At 52.4% G+C, this 20,860-nt stretch overlaps 1 long non-coding RNA gene across 1 annotated transcript; it reads right to left on the reverse strand.

Annotated features, from left to right (window-relative positions):
- Positions 1–5,378: 5,378 nt before the first annotated feature.
- LOC307062811 lies at positions 5,379–9,278 on the reverse strand. The gene is made up of 2 exons (XR_013811225.1): positions 9,054–9,278; positions 5,379–5,596 (listed from the first exon to the last, which is right to left on the reverse strand). It is a non-coding gene; the product is annotated as an uncharacterized lncRNA (long non-coding RNA).
- Between the last annotated feature and the right edge of the window lie 11,582 nt (positions 9,279–20,860).

The following is a 20,860-nucleotide window of genomic DNA, read 5'->3' on the forward strand; positions in this document are numbered from 1 at the left end:
ACACAGGTGCAGTTATTATCTCCATTTTACATATGAGGAAACTGAGTCCTTAAAGAGGTAGAGCCAGTTGGTGTGAACCAGGCAGTCTCACGGCAAGGCGTGTGTGCGGCCCCGCTAACTACAGGAGCCTCCCAGCAGAGAGCGGCTGGGCTCTGCCAGCGTGGGAACCAGGAATGCGAGGGTTTTGGCAGTGGCCTTGGTCTGCTGGCTGGGGGAACTGCTCTCTGTGTTCTCACCACACTCGAGTTGTCTGAGCTGGGGCCCTACAGCACTTTGGCAGGGGACCCAGACCATGGTTATTAAATTCCTCATATTTTGATCTGCCCTCAAGGAACCAGTTGACCAAACAGAAGCAATTATTGGAGGCTTTTGCAAGAGGGAAGTGATTCCAGCCCCATGTGAAACCTGATGGACGGCTAAAGTCCCCTGACAGGGAATTAGGTTCTGAGAGCTGCAAAGATGATCTTGTTCAGCATCTCTCAGAGTGGGCCTCAAAGTGTTTTCCCAGAACACTAGTGTCAGGAGATGTTAATAGGCGTTCAGTGTGGAAGCACTGATGATCCAAGAAGCCTGAGAAATAGAACGCACTACAGCACTTCTCATAACCTTTACTGTACGTTGGGACATGGAGGGGAGCTTTCCTTAACAGTATTTGAACTTTGAGCCTCCCTCCCTTTTTCTGAGGAGCACCTTAAAGAATGTCTTTCCTCTGTAAAAAAGATTATCAATATCATTTATGGCTAGTTTACTGCCTGTGAGGCACTATGCTATGGAATATACATGCACTATCATTAATACTCAGAAGAATCTACGAAGTGGGGTAATGGTATTATTGCCATCTCACAGGTGAGGAAACAGAGGCTCGGAGAGTCACAGGTCATGGTCACAGGGCTGTCAGCATAAAGCGGTAATCCCAGCCTCTGTGTGGCCCTGAGCCCACCATCCGACCCAGAGAGAAGAGACCTTGCCACAACCCGCGGCTGGTTGGAGGCAGTGCTGGATCTGGATTCAGGCTTCTTGACTCGTGTTCCAATTGTTTTTTCATACTTTTCTGCTTCTAAATTTATGAACATATGTCAGGTGGTGGGTGATGTCCATCTCCCTGCATTGTCCTTCCCTCCCCACACCCAGAGCTGCGGCCAAAAGACCAGCTAGAGATGAAGCAGAGCCTCTGGGCCTGGTTCTCCCCCATCACCCTACAGGACCTCTCATTCACCCCTGTGGATGTGACACATGACCCAGGGCCACATCCCTGAGCTGGACCCATCAGTTCCGGGCCATGCTGTCTACCACAGGCCCAGCTGTAGACTGCTCTGGATGTGTGGTTTTTACATTTTGAAATGGTTGATAAAAAATAATATTTTGTGATACTGTAGTGCCAGTCATATGAAATCCAAACGTCAGTGTCCACAACTAACGTCTGATGGGCTCACAGCCACACTCACCTGCTTGCATACTGTGTGTGACTGCTCATGTGGGAAAACGGCAGAGCTGAGCAGCGGCAACAGGGGCCCGGGGCCTGCGAAGCCCCAGGAATTAGGATCTGAGAGCTAAAGTGCTTACTTTTTGGCCCTTGACAGAAAAAGTTGGCTGATCCTTATTCCAGATGAAAGAAATTAAAGCCCAATAGTATCATCATCCACATCTGGTGACTCCTTCTCAAGTAGGTAGTTTCATTCCACTTCTCAGGGGTTGGCAGGAATGAAATGGACTGTGACTAAACCTCAGGAACGGAGAAGAGTTGCAGGCCAGGCCAAGAGGGTGGAATGGGCTCAGAAGCCCGGGATTCATGTGATTGGGGCTGCCCCTACCCTGCAGGCCCCTGAGCAAGTTCCTTCCACGGGGCCATGTTCCTGCAAATATGATGTGCTCTCATCCATGTACTTTGTAAACATGTAGTGAATGCCTACTATGGGCCATATCGGGCACTGTTTAAGGATGTAGAGATTATTTATATACATTCACAGACATGCTTGTGTATGTATTATATACATGTATGTAACATAAAACTTTCTGCTAGTGGTAACTGCCCTAAGGAAAAAGAAAGCATATTAAAGAGATAGAGACGGTGATGAGGCGTTTCTTTAAATAAGGGGACCAGGAGAGCGCTCTCGAGTGCATGATCAGAGACCTAAATGAAGCAATGAAGTAATGCCTTCCAGGCAGCAGGAACAGCAAATGCAAAGGCCCTGAGATGGAAATGTCCTGTGTGTGCTTAAAGGACAGCAGTAAGGCGGAGACGGCTAGAGGGTAGAGCCTGAGGGGCGCTGGTAGCAAGAGGGTCTGGGGAGTTAGAGGAGGAAGATGGAGAAGGGCCTATAGGCCAAGGAGAGGGTCTGGGTGATCCCTTAAGTGCAGTGGAGCCTCAGCGGGTTTGGGCCATGACCTGTTCTGATGATTTAAAAGGAAATCTGTGTGGAGGCTGGATTGAGGGGTGGGTCTCAATGCCACAGGCCCTCCTTTGGGTCCTCAGGGGGGATACGATGAGGCAAAGACCTCCTGGGAGGCGGGAAGATGCTGCAACTCTCCAAGTCGAAAGACTAACAAAGGCTGGGGTCCTGTGCCCACTGCAGTCTGTCAGGGCACTGCAGGCTGGGGGCCGCAGCACAGCCTGGAGAGGGCTGGAGGCCCGGGTCAGACAGCAGATTGGACCAAGCGCAGGTTGGATCAAGCCTCTGGCCTCACCTCGTCCAGCACGTTCCCACCACGCTCACTCCACAGCCTGGGAACTTCCCTCTGTCTCAGGCCGGGCACACCATGGTGCACCTGTCTTCTCCGAGTCCTTCCTCCTCTGGATCTGGAGCTCCTGGCCCGCAGGGCCTACCTGGTTCACAAGCACCGAGTCGGTGGCTGGGAGCAGCTATCTAGCCAATGACTGAGCCAGAGGCTGGAGCTGGAGGGACCTGTGGGAGCAGGGTGGGAGGGGACAGGCAGTGAGGGCCCGGATGTGTGCCCTCTCCTTCCATGGGAGAAGAGGACCCCAGATCCCTCCCTCCAGGGCCTGGGTGACGCACTCTCTCCGCGACAGAGCCTGGCCTCGAGAGACCCCGTGTCACAGTGATGCCCATGTTCCTCATCACCCGCGCCCAAACCCGACACACAGTGAGCCCCTCAAGGCCCCTCCATTTCTGATCCCGGCCCTAATTAACCCCACAGTGCCCAGGGCATGGGGAGAGAAGGAGATGCTCTGGAGTACCCACCACGCATGTGGCATGAAAACCTTCAGTCCTGCCAACCATCCTATGAAGGGGATATTTACTATTTTGCAGATGAGAAAATCAAGTCAGAAAGGCCATCTGCCTCAAGGTCAAGGAGCCAACACAACAGCAGAGTTAGTGTGCCTTCTCTGAACTCTGCACCCCACGCCTGCTGGAGCGCTGACTGGATCTGAGTCTAAAGTAGCTATTTACTATTCTCCCTTACCCGCCATTAGCAGTGTAGTGGTGAAGACATCTGTAATACCCACTAGGACGACCACAAAAGACAGTAACAAGTGTGGGCAAGGATGTGGAGAAAGTGAAACCCTCGCACATGGCTGGTGGGAATGTAAAATGGTGCACCCTCTTTGGAAAACAATTTGGCAGGTTCTCAGAAATTATGTTTCTTTACCATATGATGCAGTCAGTCTACTGCCAGGTATGTATGTGCTGAAGAGCATTAAAAACACAGGCCCACGTAAAAACCTGTACATGAATCTTCATGTTAGCATTATTTGTAATAGCCAAAAAAATGGAAAAAAATCCAAATGTCTATCAACTGATGAGTGGATACATAAAATGTGGTATTTCCACGCAATGGAATACTATTCAGCAATAAAAAGGAACTGAAGCACTGGTATGTGCTAATGACGTGGATGAGCCTTGAAAACATTATGAAGTGAAAGAGGCCAGACACAAAAGGCCACACACTGTGTGATCCCATTTATATGGAATGTCCACAACAGGCAAATCTATAGACACAAAAGGCAGATTAGTGGTTGCCTACGGCTGGGGGGGTGGGAGGAGAGTGCTTGGGAGGGGATGACTGCAAATAGGCATGGGTTTCTTTTTTGAGGCGATAAAAACGTTCTGGAATTAGACAGTGGTGATGGTTGCACAACTCTGAATATGCTAAAAACCACTGTCGTGTACACTTCAAAAGGGTGAATTACCTCAGCAGTTATTAAAAAAAAAAACCAAATGTACTTGTGGGTTGTTCTCCTTGCTCCAGGCTACTGCCCAGGCTAAGCACAGAAGTACCCTTTGCCAGAAGCTTCATCTCCAGCAGCCACTGGACACCAAAGCCCGGGCCTGGAATGCAGCCTGTTCACTTTCAGATTGGGCAGGGAGCCCCGTCTTATCTTCTCCTCTAAACCTACATTCCAAAGTCCTGACTCTGTCCTCCTAAAGCTCTATTAGTCCTGGGCTCACCGTCTCCTCCGCAAGAGCCCAGGTGGTGGGTCCCACGTCACACACCAAGCCTTTCCAGACTTTTAAGCTTTACTGAGGCAGTGCAGTGCCAGGAGTCAGGGTCTGGAGCTCAGCAGGCTCCGGGAGAATCCCAAACCCGTCTCTTTGGGAAAAGCAACCATTTGTTGAGAGCCTACTAAGTGCTGGGCCCAATACTAGGCTTTTATCGAGCCCTCAGCTGCTCTGAAGGTAGTTATCACCACCACCACTGTACACGGGTCCACGAGGAAAGGGACGTGCAGCCAGGCTGAACCGCCTCTCCCAGCCGGCATGTGGCTTTTCCTGGTGCACCAACCACTCAGCAGTCTGGATTTCTCTGGGTTTTAGTTTGCTCCTCAGCAAAGGGGCACACACCACACCTACCACGCAGGCCAGCGAAGGTAACAGAAGCGCCCGACTTTTAATAAAAGCCAGTCCTCACTCCGTGTGGAATGTGGTTTCTGCTGGCCAGGCGGAGGGAGATGGGCTATGTGCTCTGCCCTGCGCCCCTCCCCCCACCCCCGGCCAATCACTGGTCCCCGGACACGGGTGCTACCCCCTTACCCACAGAGCTGTTTCGCCCAGCTCCTTTGAGAGCCTGTCTCCCAGCTGAGCTTTCCAAAAATGTCCCCTTCCCCTTGCTGCCATGGTTGGGAGACTCCTCTCATCTCTACATTAAAAATCCCTGAGGGCAGAACTTGCAGCAGCACAGAGCTGGGGCTGGAAGGGCCTTTGGATGTCTGGGGGGCTGGCAATGCTGGCTGGGCCCTGGGCCCCTGGGGAGAGCAGACCAGGCCTGGTGTGGCTTCCTGTCCCAGGTGTGGAGGGGGAGGACCACCCAAGGCCACCAGGCGACTTCTCACCAAGCAGCTGAGTGTCCTCTTCTGCCGCTCATGCAACCAGGACCCAAACAAGCTCCTCCAAACAGGAGGCGACAAAACCACAAAGCACTTCTTTTCAAATCACGTATGGCTTCTTTGACCCCATCAAATAACTTTATTCACACAGACGTCCCTTAATTTACAAAGCCTCAGTCATTCATACACATTAGGGGGATCCACAGTGTTCAAGGAACTTAAATATAATGTATCATACCAACCCAAGTAAACCAAGTACAAAAAATATTCATATATAAAGTTGTTCACACGTAGGTCCTAGATTACCAGCTTCTGTGCAAAAAAAGAAAATAAAGAAAATAGATTTATTAACTAGTCTTTGAAACTAACCTTGTGCCTGGGTTAAACCCTCCCTCACACCCAAGTCGGCCCCACACGAATATGAATCATTGCAGCAACATTCTCCCCTGCTCTGATGGAGAGGCGCCTGGTACACAAAAAGGTTTCTTTAAAATGTCCCTTCCTCCTGTGGCCTCTCAGGGAAAAAGACGCGGGGGTCTCCTCCCCGTTACCCCCAGTCTAAGGACTCCTGGAGCTGCTGGCAGTGGACTCATCCCTCGGCTATGGATGCTGACATCGGCCAACCTCGCGGCACATCCTGGTCTCCCGCCTCCCAGGGCATCTCTCCAGACAGGATCCCCGGCCATCTAAGCCTGGCAGGGCAGGATCAGAGACGGCCCGCACTGTCCCGAAGGCTGTGCCTCAGCCCCAAGCCAGGGGCCTGGAGAGCGGAGCAGTGTAAGCTCAGATCTTCTCAGGTCGCCAGGTCCTAGGAGACTCCAGCAGCTGGGCCCCCAGAGAGGCCCAGGATAGGGAAGGAGCAAGAACCCGAGCCCCACTTAGAGGCAGAGCCACCAGTGCCCCCAAGATGCGCAGGGAGGGAGCGGCACACGAGGAGCAAAGGTGGGCGGCGCACTTGGCGGGTAGGGCTGGGAGCCCGGGCGGCGGAGCAGTTAGGGGTGGAGGCCCGACTCCTACCTCTCCAAGCTTCCTAAGGCTGAAACCCAGACACCCACCCAAGTAAGATCTGTCTTCTAAAAAGGCAAACAGCCAACAGCAGGAAAAGAAAGATTCCCACAATGCCCGCTCTTTTCCTTTTCTTAGAACAAGATTCAAGCAAAAAAAAATTATCTTATTGCTCCACACACTGGTTTTCTAGGAGATGACTGATATGTTACGGAGCGAGATCCTGGAGGAAGAGAACGAGGGGCGGGAACGAGGCTGTGAGGAAGGTGGTGAGTGGCCTTAGCACCGCAGGGTCGGGGGCAGAGGGGGTGCAGGGCCTGTGCCCCGGCCCCCTGCCTTCATTCGCTCTGGGGTCACCACTGGCAGTGCCATAAAGGAGCCAGGCGCCGTCCAGAGGGTCAAATCTCCACCCAGCATGGGGCACGTTTCTCCTCCAGCTGTAAACACGGTATTTCTTAAGTAAACATTTAATACACTCCCTCAGAAAGGCAGCCATGGGGGCACGAACCACATGTGGGCGAGAGGAAGGAATTCCATTCTCTTGTCCCAGTGCGTCTGGGATGAGAGCGTGCTAAGGCCCCCGGTGCCTAGGAGGGGGTCAGATGGAGCTGGTCTCCAAGGAAGAGACGGCATCCTCCCGGCTGGAGGTGAGGCAGGACCTGCTGGGGAGGAGGTGGCCGAGAGTGCACCTGTCTGCAGCACAGCCCTGTCCTCAGCAGAAGCTGCTAGTGAGCGCCCTGTGGTGGCTGGGGGTCACGTGCCTGGCTGCAGCTCTTAGGAAAGGATGGGGCAAAGACCGGGCGTTCATCCTCCCACGAGGCTATCTGTGGGCGGGGGGTGAGAGTTTAAGTGGCAGATGAACACCGAAAGGGAGAAAGAAGCCTTGTACTGCCAACTGAGCCAGGCGGTCGGGCGGGGAGGGCAATGGAATAAGGCACTATGATCTGTCTTGCTGATTCCTCTCACTGAGGGGGATGGAGCTCAGATCCGTAGGGCTGAGGCCCAGATCCTCCCTCCAGAGGCTATCCTTTTCACAGATCCCAGGAGACAAGAATAACTGACTGCTATTTTAAGGGTTGGAAACTCCTAGAACTTGGACAGGACTAACAAATTGGTGGCGCTGAGATGATGCTCCCCAGAGCGGCTGCCAGGCCCGAGACCCAGGTAAAAGGCAGGAAGAGACGACAAGGCTGACTCCAGTGGGAAGAGGTGAAGAGTGGCTAAGGGAGAGGACGGCTACCTGGGCCTAACTGAGACTAGTCTGCCGACTGGGCAGAGCCAGCCTTGACTTCGGGCTGACTTCCACCCGGCTGCTGGGTATCCGAGGTGGATGAAGTGGAGAACAGGGGAGGGAGAAGAGAGACAGGCACTTGGGGCTAACAAGCTGGGCCTCAGGAGCTAGGGAAGGAGGTCCTGCCACCAAGGAAGGATGGGCTGGGAGTCCTGCAAGACAAGGGTATGTGGAGGCTGGCTACCCCGACCGAGGCTGCCCACCTCACCCGAAAGGTATGGCCACCTGTGACCTACAGCTCCAAGACCTTAGTCAGAGCTAAGAGAATTGGGGAGGGCGGAAGGGAAGGATAAGCAAAAGGTAAATAAATAACCTGTTAGGCTTGAACCCTCACTAGGACTTCAGAGTGTGGGATGCGGCCAGGGACAGGTGAGGGTGCCAAGTCCGGGGACTGTTTTTCCCACGTGCTCATGGACAGACAGACAGCTGTCCCCAAGGGAAGGCGGGGAGGTGGGGCAGAGAAGGGGTGCACACTGCAGTTAGGGGATGTGCTCTCCCAGCTGCAGCTCAGAGTAGACTCTAGGTTGTCTGAGAAGTCAGAGGGAAGAGACAAGAGACAGGTGATGACAAAGAATTTCGGCTGAGGGAGGGGAGGGAGGGGCCTGGTCACCTCCTGCTGCCCTGCTGGATCCTGGTAACCACAGACGGCCATCTGCCCAGGAGGAGGAAGAGGACTTGAGAAAAGGCGGAAAGAATGTGAGCAAACATATTGCTGAGTTTGCAAGCCTGGGCTGATGCTGTGCTGGTCTCTCCTAAACTCCCAGGGCCGAAGGGCTGCGGCTCTGGGGGGAAGCCCTCCTTGGTCACATACAAACTTAAATGCCCTCCAACATCTCTCCTATCCATCCTATGCTGGTTTAGAGAAAACAAACAAAAACAACTAAACACAAAAGAAGAATTCCTTTTCCCTTCCTTGCTTTGCTGTAATGGGGTGAGGAGCCAGGTGAGGGGCAACAGGGACAGCTCTCCTTCTCCTGGCAAGGGGAGAGGACACCCCACTTCACAAGCCCAGGATTAGGGAGGCTGCGAGAGTCGTTGGAGAACGGAAGAAAGGCTACAGACAGACACTGGAGGTGGGGTCACAGGGTCACAGCCAACAAGCCCACAGGCACCTAATGGCCATGGTCCACCCCGCCAGCCAGGTCCATCCTTTCCCATCAGACACATTTACACTGAGGGTAGCCCCTAACAGTAAGTCCCTGCAGTGAGGGAGAGGATGGTCGACACTGTCACCATATGTGACACCACGGGGCCGGCACACAGGGCACACCCCTCGCTGTGAGGAGATGACAATGGCAGCCGGTTTAGGACACCCTGTTCCTATGGCAATGGTCACAACTGGGTCTTGGGGACTCAGGCAGTGTCTGACGACCTGGACATCTAGTGGGTACATCTGGGAAGACGATGATCCAGGAGGCAGGAGGTGATGGGTGCTGAGCTCACAGGAGTGACAGATGCCCGCTGAAGACCCACCTGTGTCCCAGGCAGAGGTTTGGCACACAGTTTTCTCTGGGAATCATCCTCTGGGAGGAAGATCACTAACAGAAAGGTAGGCTTGCAGAGCTGGGGTGGGCTGGCCGTTCAAACGCCAGGCAGTACGAGATGATCACCCTGTCCCTTCCCCCCTCAGAACTCCTGGTTTTAAAGGGCAGTAGAGGGCATGGATTCCCTCTGTAAGTCCTGGTGTGGCCCTGGGCTTCCAACTGCTTAAAGAGGACAAACCCAAAATACAGATCTTCTTTCTCGAGTTCTCCTGGCCAAGCCCTGGTCCTCCCCTTCCAGGTGGTTCTTGGCCTCTGATCATCTCCAAGGCCCAAGGGCCAGCCAGCAGCAGGCCACCAGGGAGTCCAGCAGTTCCTGCACCTGGTGGGGAGGCAGCACAGAGGCCTCCTTCTGGCTTCATGCCCCCCATTCCAGGAGAAATCCCCAAATTCTCCATGGAGGGGCAGGCCTTCTCTGGGGAAGTGAGGTGTTATAAGCAGAACTAAGAGATGGGTAAAAGAAAGAAGACAGGAAAAATAAAGGACAAAAACAAAATAGCTCCCTAACCCCTTGTAAAAATGAAATTTATACATATGCTTTGTCCATATTGAGTTTCTTTAAAGAAATGGATGCCTGTCCACAGCATAGCTTCCTGTTCTTCTGAAGTCTTAATCGTTTAAATTTTTTTTAAAAAAGTGGGGGGGAAAGGAAGACAAAAAATAAAAAAATAAAAAAGTTAAGCAAAACTAAAAGGAGGGGGAAAACCCAAACAAGCTTCACATTGCTGGAGATCCAGCTGTTGGGAGATCGCCAACCGGCCAAGCCACCGCCTGTACCCTCTGCCGTCCTCTGTGCGAGACATGATGAGACTGTGGGTCCCGAGGATCAACCTGAAAGACAGAAGGCAGGGAGAGTGGACGTGGGTCAGTGGGCATGGGGCACCTCCAAGCTCCAGAGCCCCCACTTGGTGCCAGCACCCAACCCTGATGAACTCCAGAGCCGTGCCGTGCTGGGAGCCGGGGGAGTTGGGTCCTAAGCGCTCTCTATGGAGTGAATCCAGCCTCACTACAACCACCACGCCGTGGACACGTTATCCCCCTTTTCAGATAAACTGTGGTGCAGCTTAAGCACCATGCCCGAAGTCACATCACTGGAGGGGCAGACTCCGGCTGGAAACCCAGGCACGCTGGCCCCAGCTACAAATCCGGGCATAAACCCCACCCCTCTGTCCTGGCTTCCCCACACTGTTAGGAGACAGATGCCCCAGGACCCAAGCATTCTGTCCCCGCAGCCTTGGCAGCCCGAATTCCCTCACCCCCACCCCCCACCCTCTGTGACCAGTCATGCTGCACTGGAAATTCACAGCAACCCTCTTACCCCATTTCAGAGACAAGAAAAGCGAGGCTCAGGCCTCTGAGAACCTGCACCAGGCTACCCACCCAGGTCACAGAGGGGCCAGAGTCCCACAGGCAGGGGTAGTGTTGGTCTCCGAGCCGCCCGCTGGGCCCCAGGCTGCAGGACACTGCCGTGCTTAGGAAGGAGGCTGCAGCCAGAACTGTGGTCCAGTCCACAGTCTCTGCCACTGGACTGTGGGCAAATTTGAGTCCTCTGGTTCTTTGGTCTTGTCACCTGTACCACATCACAGGTTATTACAAGGACCAAAGGAACTAATACATGGAAAACTTACAACAGTGCCTGGCTGCACTGTTATTAGCTGTTATTTGGGAATGGCCTTGGCGCCAGGCCTCAGAACGAGACCAGCGGCCAGCCTTTCAGGGACCTGTTCTAATGGAGGCCTAGAATACAAGAACCCGCAGAGATTAGCCCTGGGCCAGCCCCAACCCTGCCCAGCCCAACTTTCCCAGTCTGAACCTGATTAGAGCTAAGTATAGCCCTAATACTGGGCCGGCGGGCCACCCAGGGCAGCAATGCTCCGTGGCAACCCATGGTCTCTTCAGAGTTTCCAAGTGCCCACTCTCACCTTGAATGACTGAATCAGACAGTCTTACTCAGTGTGTGTGAAATCCCCCCACTGGCTTCAAGGCTCAGTAAGCTCGCTGCAGCCTGACAGGTATGCCCTCCCAGCCCTGCGTCCTCCCCACCACTGCCTGCCGCCTGTACAGTCATATCACACTGGCCTGTCATCCTCAGGTCCCAGGGAGATGCCTGGCTAGTCCTCACGAGAGGCAGCAGGGTACTGCAATATTGGACAGTTTTACTTCTCCCGGTCAGCCTTCGTTTCCTCCTCTGAGAAATGGGGCTCGTCTTCGAGGTTTGAGTGGAATACCGACTGTGAAGTACCTGGCCCACGGCAGGACCCAACTCCTCAACATCCCATCCTCTCCCAGCCATTTGTCCCCAACCAGAAATTATGAATGTGTCAGGCTTAACAGGCCGCGGTCCTCAGCCAGTGAACCAACCAAACTGCTTCCAGCCGGGAGAAGGTGCCACGGCAAGGACACGCACTCCACTGGAGGAGTATGACAAAGCCTTCTAGAAAGCAATTTGGCAACGTTTTCAGAGCTTCAAATGTATTTAGACCCTATAATTCCACTCTGGAAATCTAGTCTAACTGATTATCCTAAATAGGAAAAGGACTTTATGAATAAAGATGTCCACTGAAGTAGTATTTAAATTGAGGTAATAATCGCAAATCCAAAAACGAGAGATTGAAGCAAATGACCCGTCTACTCCGAGATACATTACAGAGGAAATGAGAAAGCTGTGTGGCATTTTGAACAACAGTATGGCAGAAGCATTTCCATGGGTTAAGCGGAAAAAAGCAGGCTATGAAGTTCTGTGACATATGACCATAACTATGTAAAAAATAAAAACCTCCAAGTATAGGAAATCTGGCAAGAAAATACATCAAAATGTTGTACTTGTCATGGGTGGATTTTCCTCTTCCTCCACTCTCCCTCTGTATTTTTAATACTGAGTACACATCATACTGTCACACTTCACTTTTTAATGGGAAAAAAAAAGTGTACTTTAATGAATAAAGAAAGCTGGCAGCCCCATGAGAAAGGTCCCTGGAGTAGCGAGGGGTCCCAGAGACCAGACCCAGGCTCTTCTTTGGGCTCCTCCATACACAGTGGACAGTGGAGAATCTTCCACACCTGTCAGACGAGAGGCTAGACTGTGTGATTCTTTCCTCCACTGCACAGGTGAGGGGTGACTCAGGGCCCACGTGTGGAATCAAGTGGGGATGGATGATAAAGGCACTGGAAAAGTATCTGATCAAAGTATTTGATCTCAGGCCCAGCCTTTTATTCTACTACTTCTGTTTCCCTGCCTGTTAATTCCCCTCAACAAACATCCACTGGTGGGTCTTATATGCCAGTTTTGACTTGGAAAAATACAATCATCATGAGCACATCCTGTGATGGTCCAGCAGCCACCTCAAACCTAGCTTTATTCAGCAGGCCTAAGGGCCTTCTCCCTGTTGCTTTCAGTAGATGAAAGCAGAGCAACCAGAAGATTGGGGAGGGAGGGCTTGGGGGAACCTCACCATCTAAGATGCTAAGTCCTTGTGAGATACAAGAAAGGCCCGGGAAGTTGTATGGTCATGTGTGATTTGCTAAGATAGTCTTTGGAACCAGTTACGAGCTGTTTAACACAGCTTTCCTACCTCCCCTGGTTGGACCCAAGCTGAGGACAACCTCAAACGGATGACCATCACAGCAGGAAGGTGATGCATGGCAGCAGAAAAGCAGTGTCGGCAGGGAGGCAGAAGTCTCTTTACATAATAAACTAGCAGAACAGACTGTGCCTGCAAAAGGTCACACCAAGCACCCAGCACTGCGAGAGTGTCTGACACCAGCGTCATGACCGCTCTAACCCAGGCTCCCCTGCCAGGAAGTGGCTGACATTTCCCACAGGCTCCTCCACACTCCCTCCCTCCAGCTTTGGCACTGGCTCTGGCCCTCCTGGTAGGACGCCTCAGGACAGTCCACAGGTTTGCCTCCTTCTGCCCAGTGGGCAGGGACAAGAGAAATAGGGCTCTTTCTTCCACAGAGAGAACCCTGGCTTTGCATTCCTTTCCCGTCTTCCATTAGAGAAGGTGCACCTTCCCCCAAGGAGCCAATAGCTGCGACCTCCCTGGAAAGGGGAGGTGGGGGTTGGGGTGGGGTGGGCAAGCTGGGGCTTTCTACAGCCCCAGGTAGGAAGGGCTCAGACCACGTGGTTCTGGGGTTAAGCAGCAGCAGGCCCTCCCAGGCACCTGCTGGAGCAATGAGTGGTTTGGGCCCCAGCCCAGTGGGCCCTTACCCTTCGTCCTAGTAGATGCCACACCTCCACTCCGACTGCCTGGGCTGTGGCTCGACTGCCTGATTGCCGTCTTCAGCCAGGACTTGCCATGTCCCTTTCAGTTGGAACGCTGACTTGCGACCACAGAGCCCTCCTAGAGGGTAAAGCCACCCCTCTGAGCACAATGAAAAACAGTGATGTGGTTAACCTGCAGGTGACGCCTGTAGTGCACTCCCATCTCTCACCTGCCTGACAAGCTCATCCAGTGAGGAGTTAACAAGTGAACAGGCCCAGAGATGGAGCCACTTGCCCCACACCAGAGCAGCAGGACTGGCACTCAGCCCCATCTTCTCCAGCCTCACTGCCCACAGCCTTTCTACTACGAGCCTCCATTTAGTGATTCCAGAGCCGGCTCCGCCAGTGGCTCTAACAGCCTGCATTTGAGATGGTCTCCTGGGGGAAAGGTGTCCAGGAAGGTGCTGGCAAATGCTTCCCTTTCTTATTTCAGCTCTCGGGCTAAGTTCCCTCAGTACATCCGAGCTCCTTATTTCTCTGTGATGATCGTTAACAGCAATCACTTACTCAGCATTGAATATGTGCAGGCATGTTCTACAACGGATAAAGGTAGGACACTTTTATATGTAACAACTTGGTAAGGCTGTGTAGGAGGGCTGACAGCCTTACCAAGTTGTTACATATAAAAGTGTCCTACCTTTATTCATTGTCTCCCAGTGAGCCATGCCCTGCTGTGTCCTGGGCCTGCGCTCGCAGCCACAAGAGCGTGTGTCCTCGCTGTGCTGCGTGGGCTGCAGGTTGGGCTCAGCTGACACACATAGAGCCCACCTCCTCTTGGTGACATTCGTCCACTTTAAGGGAGACTCAGGTTCTGCTTGAAAGCCTGTAGAAGAGGGACCTCACCATACTGCTGTTCTGTTTGGAAGGGCCCTGGTGCAGGAGCTGGAGTTGCCCTCCCACCCTAACCCCCCATCACAGCGCCCAGGCCCCCTTTGCCTGGGGAGCCCGCATAGCACTCCTGTGCTGCCTTCTGGTTAGAGCGTTTCCTCAATCGAGAAGGAGCCTACAAAGCTCGTCTTGATTCTCAGTACTCCTTGGGTCCTGAGAATCTGAATGTTGAGGATATTCCCCTAGAAAAATTCATGTGACTTACACACACAGAGATGCTTCCTGTGCCTTCAAGGGGATTGCTGTGTGTGCATCCTTGGAGTTAGAAGGACCCTGGGTGAAGGACCCTGGGTTAAGGACCCCTGGTCCCAAGCCCCTCAGCACATGAAGAAACCAGGTCCCCAGAGAAGAGTGGGGAGAGCTCGATGAGACTGGAAGCCAGCTTTCCCACCTGTACTCTCAACACTGGGCGGGTCAGTGTCTCTTTTTTTAAAAAAAAAAATCTATCTATTTATTTTTTTATTTTTGGCTGCATTGGGTCTTTGTTGCTGTGCACAGGCTTTCTCTAGTTGTGGCGAGCGGGGGTTACTCTTCATTGTGGTGCGCAGGCTTCTCATTGCAGTGGCTTCTCTTGTTGAGTAGCACAGGCTCTAGGCGCACGGGCTTCAGTAGTTGTGGCGCGCAGGCTCAGTAGTTATGGGCTGTGTCATGGCCCCAAGTGTTTTACATCTACTGCCTCATCTCACTCAACCACCCTACTAGGTAGGAGCTGCTGTTGGCCCAGTTCTAGAGACGAGGAAATTAAAGTTCAGAGACAAGATGTGCATGGCTAGTAAGTGGTAGAGAAAAGGGTTGAACCTAGGTCTGACTCACTCCAAAGCTCCTGCTTTTAACATGTAACTTTGTAATGTAAAATCCCTTCCTAGAGAGACAAAAAGAGCTTAAGTGGAGTTTAAAATCCATTTAATCCCTTCACCTATAAACAGATTCCCTCAGAAAAGGCTTCTGGAAGGCTTGGCTGAGGTACCTCTGCATGGGTCTGGGGTCCAGAGCACAAAGGGGGATGCGTTGCCAACCAGGTGGTGAACAGCCTTCTGGCAAGTTCCTCTGCCAGCCAAGCAGTTGTCCCTTCTGTCCAAGGAGACTGAGGAACCAAACTGCTCCCATTAAGGCCATCAGCAGGTCGGAGAACAGAAGCCAGGGAAAGCTGAGGTGGGAGCAGGCAGCCATGGGGCTGGGGACCCAGTGGGCTCCCAAGGCCAACTCCCTCCCCTAGTCTTCAGCTCGCAGACTGGGAGTGGCTGGGTGAACAAAAGATTACCCTTTATTCTAAAAGTATGGCCTTCCTACCTTGGTCAAAATGTCATTTCTTTGATGATATGACGATGAAAGTATATGGGAGTGGTTTAAAAAACCCGTCTTCCATCTCCTACCCCCACTCCCTGGCTTTTAAATTGTACTGTCCTTCAAAATGTGTAAGTTTGGCAACCACAGGATTTAAAAATCTCTGGGAGCCACAGCTAAGCTTTATTTTATTTTATTTTTTTTTAAAGTTATATATTTTTGGCTGCATTGGGGCTTCATTGCTGTGCGCAGGCTTTCTCTAGTTGTGGTGAGCGGGGGCTACTCTTTGTTGCAGTGCAAGGGCTTTTCATTGCAGTGGCTTCTCTTGTTGTGGAGCACAGGCTCTAGGTGCGTGGGCTTCAGTAGTGGTGGCACGCGGGCTCAGTAGTTGTGGCTCGTGGGCTCTAGAGCGCAGGCTCAGTAGTTGTGGCACATGGGCTTAGTTGCTCCGCGGCATGTGAGATCTTCCCGGACCAGGGCTCGAACCCGTGTCCCCTGCATTGGCAGGCAGATTCTTAACCACTGCGCCACCAGGGAAATCCCACAGCTAAGCTTTAACTCTGCACCTTTACTCCAGTGCTCTATGAGGGAAGCAGCGCAGGCTGTGGTGAACAGTCCTGGGTTCAAATTTGAGCTCTGCCACTCACTAGCAGTTTACATTATCCGAGCCTCCTTTTCCTTCCTAGCAAATGGGGATGCTGCTATTTCCGCTCTGGGGTCAGCTGTAAGGAGTGAGGATCCCCAGCAGTGGGGCAGTCAGGCAGCTCTACCTTGTTTTTAGTTATGTTGATGGTCTTTTTGGTTTCTAGGGGGTCACACACTCAACTATGTATAACTTATCCGGAGTCAAAGTTTAATTCAGGAACTTTCTCTCCTGTGTTTTCAAAATGGGAGATTTAAGAATGAGGGCAGTGAAGGTGATGGTGGAGGGGGAAGGGTAGCTCTCCACTGCCACACCTTTACCATAATGCCCCAAGGACAGCCAGATGGTAGCAAAAGTATCCTCAGCACCTTTCGATCTGCTCAGGCCTAAAGGTGGATTTTTTTTTTTTTTTGATGTGGACCAGTTTTAAAATCCTTATTGAATTTGTTACAGTATCACTTCTGTTTTATGTTTTGGTTTTTTGGCCGTGAGGCATGTGAGACATTGGAAGGCGAAGTCTTAACCACTGGAGCGCCAGGGAAGTCCCCTAAAGGTGGATTTTTGAAGTCCAGGGACCTAGAAATCAGAAATACCACCTGGCTGTTTAGGAGGACCAATTTTCTGTGGCTTCGCACAAAAGTGTCACAGCTACTCGTTCAAAGGGCAGGCCAGTTCCCCAGGTGACCACTGGTGCTCCTCAGGAGGGCTCCTGCAGCAGCCTGCAGGCTTCAGGGTGGCACTCGAGTTTGTGCTCTGTGCTAGGGTAAGCAGGAACGCTGAGCCAGAGTCCTCACAATACTCTCTTTACTTTACACAGATACATCTATCCATTAAAAAGGCACTCCCCACGGATGAGGAATTTTAGTCTCAGAAGTTACTTAGCAAGTTGCAAAAGGTTAAATGGGTAGTAAATGGTTAACTGGGATTCAAATCTAAAGTCTAGTTTTCTCTATTCCTCTCTGCCTCTCACCTATTTAACAGGAAAGAAAGTCATCTGACTGGCATACTCAAGTCGTGGTTTACTGGGTGGGAAGCCAAGAACTCACCCTTACCTAAGCTCCCCTAACATCCAGCCTGGTCTTATCACTGTAGTTAATGATGCCTGTGATAAACTAGACACTATGCAAGGCCTGATATGCAAAGCCTCCTTTGTCCAGGCAAAGGACCATGTAGGAATTATCCCCATTTTACAGATGAGCAAACTGAGGCTCAGGTTATTTATTTTCAGCATATCATGCTGGAGAAGCCCAGAGGCAAGGTAATCTCAGGGTCACAGAGGGCAGGCCTCTCCTTCTAAGCAAGATAGCTTCAAAATGAGTCATTTTTCATTTGTTTCATACACCAGACAGCTGGCTTTTCATACTCAGATATCCACATACCACCCCGGGGGGGGGGGGTGCGGGGGGGCGGGGGGGTATCAGCGGCTCCGGCACTACTGTCTGCTCTAATCTGTCAGAGGGACTGAGGCCAGGGAGCCAAGCTTGGTGCATCATTCCTCTAAGGCTCAGCTAAGCAGCAGTGGTGCTCACAGTAGGGCAAAACCAGGGACGACTGTGCTGTGGGTGGCTCATGGCACAGCATACGAAGTCCTGTCATCAGGGTAAAAGAAAATGAAGTAGACATTATAAATGGGATAATGGTGCCTTCGGTCTCCAGGTCTACAGAAGGGGAATGGCGTTAGGGAAAGGGATGGGAGGTCAGAGAGCACCGAAGCTTACCCAGCAGGAGCTTCACAGCAGATACGGACAACAACCTGGAAGGCCGTGGTGCTGTGTTTGCGGTCTCTGAGTCCTGACCAGGGGACCAAAACAAGGCAGAAGTGCAGGAGCAGGTCCCCAGTATGGCGGGAGTACCATTCAAAGAGCACAGGTAGTCTGGGGCTCTGTCAAGGGCTTGGGCTTTGGAGTAGGAAGATCTAAGGTTTAAACCCCGGCTCAGCCAATTACTAGCTCTCATCTTTATCAAGTCTGTTTTCTTGACCTACGATGTGGAAATCTCTACCTTGCAGGGTGTGAAGCCCAGTGATGGTCTTTGTAAGGCGCAGGAGGTACTTAATCAAGCTGCGATGGCAGCCTTAAATCACATCCCCAAAACCAAAAACCTCACAAAAGCCATTCGCTCAGGCAAAAATTCCAGACAAGATAAATTGGCCTCATGATAGTCTTCTCTGGAGGAGACAGTGTCCTTTCTGCTTCGGGCCTCAGGAACTGCGAGTCTGGTTGCACCCCTCTTCCCCTTGCTGTCAGCTCAGACGGTGCACACTTCCTCCAGGAAGCATTCCCAGGGGCCCAGCCTCGGTAGGGACTCTTCTCTGTTCTCTGGTGAGTAGGCACAGGAAGACCACAGACGCTCCACTAACCATGCTGCGCATCCTCTCACCACCCCCTAACTACAAGCTTCCTGGGGGACAGGGACAACCCTCTGCTCCTCTGAAGACTCTCAGGTTGCCAAGCACAGAAGGAGCTCGAATACTGGGTGACTGATAGGAACTGGGAGTTAGCATATGGCAATAAAAAGTTAATTCACGGAATCATTCATTCAGCACGACAGGAGTTTAACATAAAAATATGACTGTAAAACCCCTGCCTTTGGTTGAGTTCCTACCAAACATCCCAACAAGCCAGGTGCACAGAAGGATGCTCACCCCACCCCAGGAGGTCGGCCACCTCTCCAGCCCCCAGTGGTTTCGAAGGGAGTGGCTGGGGTTTCACTGGCGCTATTTTTCTCCCGCACTCCACTGTGTCCCCACCCCACCCTCAGAGCCCAGTGGGCGAAATGGGCACACGGGGAGGAAGGGTTTTCCTGACACAACACAGCCTATCAGTGACAGAACCAGGAGGCTCCTCCACTACTCCCCCCGTACCCACTTCCCCACAGGAGGCCGGCCCTCACAGGGGAAGGACACAGCCCGCAGTCTGCATAACACAGACTATTTCATCTGGAAAGGGAGCTTGAAATCCAGCTGCAGCTAGCTGGAGCTGGCCTGGCTTCAGGGAATGTCCCCAGTCTAAGTCAGTCACAGGAAGAGGTTAATGAGAAGGACTGGAAGACTTGGGTTTGGCCTCAACTCTTTGGACTTCCCAGATCTTAAAGAACCACTGTGGCCTCCTTCCACACCCAGCCATCCGCAAAATGGCAGAAATGTCCAACACCTCTCCTTAGCTGACAAGTGGCTCAAGAGGTGGTGGAGTTCATACCTGGCTGCCTCCCATTCTCCACAGTGGAAGGACGTGGACTATGGAAACAGGCGGTAGGACAGGGCAGCCCCATGAGGAACTAAGCACCTGCCCTTGTGCAGCCAGAGGACTTGTCCTTTGCCTAAGAAGCCACCCCTCCCATCTTTCACATCCTCCTCACCTACTTATGCTCGTCCAGAGCAAGGGCCCAGTGAGTTCTCTGAAAGGCACACTGTCACCCAGGATGTGACAGCACAGACACAACCAGAGTGTACCCCCGCATGGCAGCCTATTAAGAGACACTGGGACTTCCCTGGTGGCGCAGTGGTTAAGAATCTGCCTGCCAATGCAGGGGACACGGGTTCGAGCCCTGGTCCGGGAAGATCCGACGTGCCGTGGAGCAACTAAGCCCGCGCGCGGCAACTACTGAAGCCCGTGCGCCTAGAGCCTGTGCTCCTCAACAAGAGAAGCCACTGCAATGAGAAGCCCGTGCACCACAATGAAGAGTAGCCCCCGCTCGTCGCAACTAGAGAAAGCCTGCACACAGCAACAAAGACCCAATGCAGCCATACATACATACATACATATATATATAATTATTATTATTTTTTTTTTTAAAGAGACAATGACCCGCCCAGTGTTGAGAGTACAGGTGGCAAAGCAGGCTTCCAGTCTCATCGAGCTCTCCCCACTCTTCTCTGGGGACCTGGTTTCTTCATGTGCTGAGGGGCTTGGGACCAGGGGTCCTTCTAACTCCAAGGATGCACACACAGCAATCCCCTTGAAGGCACAGGAAGCATCTCAGTGTGTGTAAGTCACGTGAATTTTTCTGGGGGAATATCCTCAACATTCAGATTCTCAGGACCCAAGGAGTACTGAGAATCAAGACGAGCTTTGTAGGCTCCTTCTCGATTGAGAAAACCCTCTAACCAGAAGGCAGCACAGGAGTGCTATGCGGGCTCCCCAGGCAAAGGAGTCCTGGGCACTGTGATGGGGGGTTAGGGTGGGAGGGCGACTCCAGCTCCTGCACCAGGGCCCTTCCAAACAGAACAGCAGTATGGTGAGGTCCCTCTTCTACAGGCTTTCAAGCAGAACCTGAGTCTCCCTTAAAGTGGACGAATGTCACCAAGAGGAGGTGGGCTGTGTGTGTGTCAGCTGAGCCCAGCCTGCAGCCCACGCAGCACAGCAAGGACACACACTCTCATGGCTGCAAGCGGCAGGTCCAGGATACAGCAGGGCATGGCTCACTGGGAGACAGGGAGTGGACGGAGCTTAAAGCCAGGATGGCGTGTGGATGCAAACACATGGCAGCTTTATCTCTAGAACGTCCCAAGTTCAGTCAGGGCAGCGACTGGTTCTATGCAAACTGCAGCAGTCACTGCGAAGCTCCTAGATAAGGAGACTCGGTCATATTTTAGCAGTGGCCGTGGTGTCACCATCGCTGACTTGCTTGATATAGTTTTAAAACTTCCGATTCCCTGAAG

This window comes from Hyperoodon ampullatus (assembly GCF_949752795.1).
Source record: "Hyperoodon ampullatus genome assembly, chromosome: 14".
Lineage (NCBI taxonomy): Eukaryota > Metazoa > Chordata > Mammalia > Artiodactyla > Ziphiidae > Hyperoodon > Hyperoodon ampullatus.